Source organism: Fukomys damarensis, unplaced genomic scaffold (genome assembly GCF_012274545.1).
Source record: "Fukomys damarensis isolate Sample0158 unplaced genomic scaffold, DMR_v1.0_HiC HiC_scaffold_15, whole genome shotgun sequence".
NCBI lineage: Eukaryota > Metazoa > Chordata > Mammalia > Rodentia > Bathyergidae > Fukomys > Fukomys damarensis.
Window position 1 is genome coordinate 53,147,132 of NW_022900927.1, and position 5,508 is coordinate 53,152,639.

The window sequence follows — 5,508 nt, forward strand, 5'->3', positions numbered from 1 at the left end:
TGTTTCCGGTTGCCCTGGAATTGATTGCTAAGACTAAAAGCTGAGGAGTGAGGAGGTAATCCACACTCTTCATCCTGCATTGAAATGAGGTGTCGGTCAAGTATTCACAGTGATCAGAGCCAGATACGTCTCACAGGACACGAGAAGACAGCCAAGCCCTCTGTGCTACCACAGCCTTCACCCCAATCTTCTCCCTCAATCTCCATCAGCAGGATCCTGGGAAGAGTAATTTAAAAGGCCTGGGGAATGCAAGCAGCAAGAAGGCATTGAAAAATGCAGACACCGCAGAAAAGCAATAGGAGAAAATTGGCAATGAAATATGGAAAATAATAGAGAATAGACTGTATTCCAATAGACTGTATTATGTAAAACATAATTCTCTTTAGGCTATTGCATCCATGAAATGAAACTTTCTTTTAAAGCATGCTGTTCACATGTATTAAGAGAAACCTAGTCTTATTTTAGCCCTTCACATTGATCCAGAAAAACAGTCAAGAGGTCATGATCCAAGTGGACAATACCATGGACATAGTACTAAAGAAATAAGATTCATGGAAGGAAGATAAATAAAAGGAATAGAAATTATGTCTCTTTCTCAAGTACTTGGAAGCATAATTTTTTCATGGATTTTTTTTTTTAAGACTAGAATTTCTAAAACAGTAGTAAGATTTGGGCTGACGAATGCATAGCTATTGACCAGCAGTACTATAGGCTCTAAACATTTACCTGAAACTTTACTCTCATATTTATCTGGTGCTTTCCATGAGGCTGTTTTCTATAAAGCACATGGCAAACTATCTTGCTACCAAGATGAATTGGCTAGGAAAGTACTCTCATTGCAAGTAGTTTATTCAAAATAGGTAGGCAGTTTACTGATTGGAAAATGCAAATACAGCAAGACAACTGATTCTACTGGGAAATTTCAGTATTTGGTTCTAATACGGGCTTTTCCTAATAGATGCATAATTTTAGGTGAGTCCCTCGTGCACATGGCAAACTATCTTGCTACCAAGATGAATTGGCTAGGAAAGTACTCTCATTGCAAGTAGGTTTATTCAAAATAGGTAGGCAGTTTACTGATTGGAAAATGCAAACAGAGCAAGACAACTCATTCTACTGGGAAATTTCAGTATTTGGTTCTAATACGGGCTTTTCCTAATAGATGCATGATTTTAGGTGAGTCCCTCACAATTTCAGGGTCTCACTCCCTACCTAGAAGAAAGGAGGATCACAGTGTCTACCCAGCTGATGTGTTGGGTTAAAAAGGATTTCATATGCAAAGGACCAAACCGTATCTTGGGTTGGAAAGTGTTCCATCTTTGCCAGTTATTTCTGCCCTTGTCCTTTGAACTTTTGCCGTACACATAAAATTGGAGTTAGCTTAATGAAAATTACAGAATTCATTATTCTTGACAGAGTATCACATATATTAAAGAAATCAATTGCTATTTATTACACACTGGAAAATTTTCACAATTTTACTTATATATTCAAAAATAATAGACCTAGAAAACTCAAGTTATTGAGTTTTTTGACACTACCACTGCAGCCAGGAATCAAGGTTAGATCCCTTTCATTTGACAAAGACAGCACTTTAACATTTTTGATCAGTCAGTAATTGAAGGGGAGAAAAATAGTCATGAATACTATATTGAACTGACAAAGTGACCGCTTTTTATTCAATTGAGAAGTCGATTTTGGTTGAAGCATGGTGTTACCACATTGCCACAGCCTGATCCAACTTGCAGGCTAGGGCGCACGCTCCCAGTTTTTGAGAGGGAAGCTCTTGTCTGGAGAATCTTGCTCTTCAAGCCAGCACTGCCTAACCTGAGCACTTATGTCCACCCTACCCATCCTTCTACAGCCCACAGCTAGTGACTGACTGAGTAGGAGTAAATACGGCAGTGCCCTCAGCGCAGGGCACACTGGAAATTGCAGTTTATGCCCCAGGTCTCGGCTTCTTAAGGGATGAGCTAAAACCACATAGCTGAGGTCCTCACTTAGGTCCCTTCCTGCCCTGTCCAACCGTCTGTAGTCTTTTGTCTTGAAGGCTCTTCCTCCACAAAGCAGCTCCCCCGGTATTCACAGGCTCTCTTCCTAGGAACCACAATCTTTGACACTGGAGAGATGAGAGAGTAATTAAATTTATTTTTTTAAAAATAAGGAAGAAAATGAGTGTTCAGTTGTTATACAAACAGAAAAGTACTTAAAATTTATAGTCTTAGAGCAACTTGGACCTATTGTTGTCATTTGAAATTGGACAAATTATAAAAGAATATGAGTGAGATTTTTTAAATGTTCAAATCATTTGTTTTGTGGGATCAAACTCAGGACCTTGTACTTGCAAGGCAGGCGCCATGCCATTGAGGTAAATGCCCAGCCCTCAATATTTCTTTTGCATTTATCTCAGATGAACAGTAGCATGGAAAGGGATAGGGTTGCAGCTCAGCAGTGACTGCAAACACTAGGCCCTGAGTTTTATTCCTAGTTCCAAAAAAAGAAAACAGAAAGAAAAGACCCCCCCAAAAAAAGCCCTTAAAAAAGGAGGATTTGCAATAAGAAATTGTCCATTCATTTTCCTAATGTTATTAAACATAATAATCTTAGGAAAAAGTATTGTCTTTATCTTTCTACCTCCCCCATGCTCCAAACTTTTAGTCCTTCTTTTCCCAGATTTAAAGAGAACAATGGTGACATCAAGTGGCCAAGAAGGCAGTTTTGACTCCAAACGTGGGATTACGAGTTACAGAGATCCAATATACAAAGATATTTCACTTTTTAGACAGTGGGTGGTTTTCACAAATGTGTTAACTTTTTTTTTGATATACTGTAAAAAATGTAAAGCTCAAAAATCCTCTTTTTATTACAGAACTAAAATCACATATTGCTTAGAAAACCATTTAAAGTCTTTAAGACTAAGATTATTTCAAAAAGCGTGGGATTTCAAACCTTCAAAGAACGAGATAATAAAATGAGAACCAAGGTCTTAATATATCGAATTCCATGATTTTTTCAGTTTCTATGATGTTTTCCTGTCAGGTGAAAATATGTTTTTAAATACCTACAATTAAACCACTTTTAATATTGCCCGAAACTTAGGTCGTATTTCTTTACTTTCTCTTCAGCAAAGCAACATTAAATTGAAGCTAGTGACTTTGAAGGTGACTCATTATATCCATTTCGTGAACTTAGAAATGGAAGTCTGTGTCCGTGATTCTAAAGTCAATAAGGAACAGGAAATCCTATCAAGGATATCTCTATCTAAGAACTGAGAAGAGAGTAGCGGGAGAGGTGGGAGAGGTCAAGGGTAAAGAGTAAGTCCAGTTCCAGCCTCTCAAAATAAATTGAGCAGTGTTAATGAAGGGTACTTGCGACCTTAGAACCTTGGGCAAAGGAAGGGGGCCTCGTCACTCTGCTCACTCCAGGGAACCCCAGTCCTACTTCTTCATGCTCAGTTGTGCTCAATCTAAACTGACACATTTTTAAACACTAACTGAGATTCAGTTGGAGAAACCACATTTCCATTTTGGATAGTTGAGGATGATAAAAAAAAAAATCTGCTTTCAGTTACCAAAGATCAGAGATTTGTTCAAGCAAAAGTGGATGGGTTACCTCTCGTATTAATCTATTCTTATTTTGCTAATGAAGAGAGAATACAGTAATTAAGTCCTTATTTTCAAAAGGATAGCAGGAAAAAAATTTCTTTTATAAACTATATGATTTTATGGTAGGAAATATTTGATCAATTAATTGCCATCAGATTCTGTATTTCTACTGGCCAAATATTGTTTATCTTGTTATGAGGGCTTTGGCAAGTTTTCTTTCCTTAGGAAATGAGTTGGAAAACATCAGTGAAACTTCAAAGCCATGGCTTGAGTTTATCATTTGATTTATGAAATGATGATTTGCATCACTTATCAGAACACTGAGTCCTTCCTGTGGAATTGCAATCCGAGTATGCAAATAACGTTGGGAAATTACTGGTTATTGCTGTTGGAAACAACTGAACCAAAATACCCTCACCAAAATGGTAGGAGCCTTAACATTAAGGGATGCACTAGTGATCATTCGATGAACATAAAAGTTTGGAGATTGAGAAAGACAACACTGTTTCACCTAATTTTTTATCATTATACTTTTCCAAATGAGAACATTAACCATCTTTCTTACAGTCTGTAATCATCACTGTCACCAACAGGGAGTCAGGGCACTGAATGTTACTCTGGTTGTTCACTGTCTTATCTAGGCATGGAGAAGTTATGCAACTTCTGTAGCTCTTCATTGTGCTACACAAGAATAATAGGCCAAGGAATGTAAAAATAATTTAAAAAATAAAATCTAAATGCTGCCCCCAGAGATGCTGATGTAAGAGATACTGGAAAGAGAAGTGTGTGTATAGGGAGAGCTGTCTAGGCGATTTTGTCCATGAGCCAGTCTTGGCACAACTGGACAATGTCAGATGATATTAGAGGACTCTTGCAGATTTATGGAGTGTTCTATTGTATGGTAATGTAAATTTTTAATGTGAAAAAAGTTTCTCACCTCAAGGATGCCTGTGATGCCTACAAGCAACTTCTGAATCGAAGGCCACTTCCGTTCATCTTTGAACACATTAAATCTACCTTCTTCTCAATAGGAAAAAGAGGATGGGGGACTAGAGAAAAACATTAAATCAAATAAACCTACCTTTTGAAGGTTGCCATGGCACCCATCACAATGAACTGGTTTTTCCTCAGTTGCGTTGTGTGTAAATGTATAAGTCAAGCTCCTTCAAGAACGCAGATGTTATACTGAAGTGGGGAGTTGAGGAAAGTTCACCGAAGAAACCTCTATTTAAATACAGACAGAAGCAAAGGAACCCTAAAAATCGATGCCGCAGTCCTGGGGGCCAGCAATGGCCTAAAGGAGAAAGGAAAGAGACATCACTGGGACATAAGTAACTTGTGTTTGCCCAGTGAGAGTGTGGCTCTTGGCCAGAGGACAGAACCTACCTGCCTACCTGGTGGGGAGAAAGCCAGCCCTGAATTCTGGTCTTAATTTCAAATATGTTTTCAGTGGGTTGCTGGTGCCTCATGCCTCCGCGATGGGATCCAGACAGAAGAGGAAAGGAAAGGACACTGCCGTCTGTTCCCATGTAACCCAGTTTCTGGCGGACATGAGGAAGATGAAGAGCGATGTGAGGGATGGGAGATAATTAAACTGCACAAAGACCCAGCTCCACCCAAGTGGTTTTCACCTCCACTTTGAGCCGCTCAGATTCTCCTTAAAATGTTTCTTGCCTTATTTACTCAACTGCTTCCTATTTAGCAGGATAACCCAGCCCAGGGGCTGACTGCAATGTGAAGCTGTTATTGTCCTTGCCCAACAGTAGCAGCAACCCCTGTGGCTGAGAGTTCAGAGAACCATGATTTGTGATCACATTTTACAGTGCTGAGTCCTCCTGTTTTGAATAACCTGTGGCAAAACCTCAGAGCTTTGCTTAAATGAAATCAAAGGATCTGATAGAAG

At 38.9% G+C, this 5,508-nt stretch overlaps 1 long non-coding RNA gene across 1 annotated transcript; it reads right to left on the minus strand.

Annotated features, from left to right (window-relative positions):
- Positions 1-1,682: 1,682 nt before the first annotated feature.
- LOC104868548 lies at positions 1,683-5,194 on the minus strand. Its single transcript, XR_782037.2, has 3 exons — positions 5,000-5,194; positions 4,687-4,899; positions 1,683-2,119 (listed from the first exon to the last, which is right to left on the minus strand). It is a non-coding gene; the product is annotated as an uncharacterized LOC104868548 (long non-coding RNA).
- Positions 5,195-5,508: the final 314 nt, after the last annotated feature.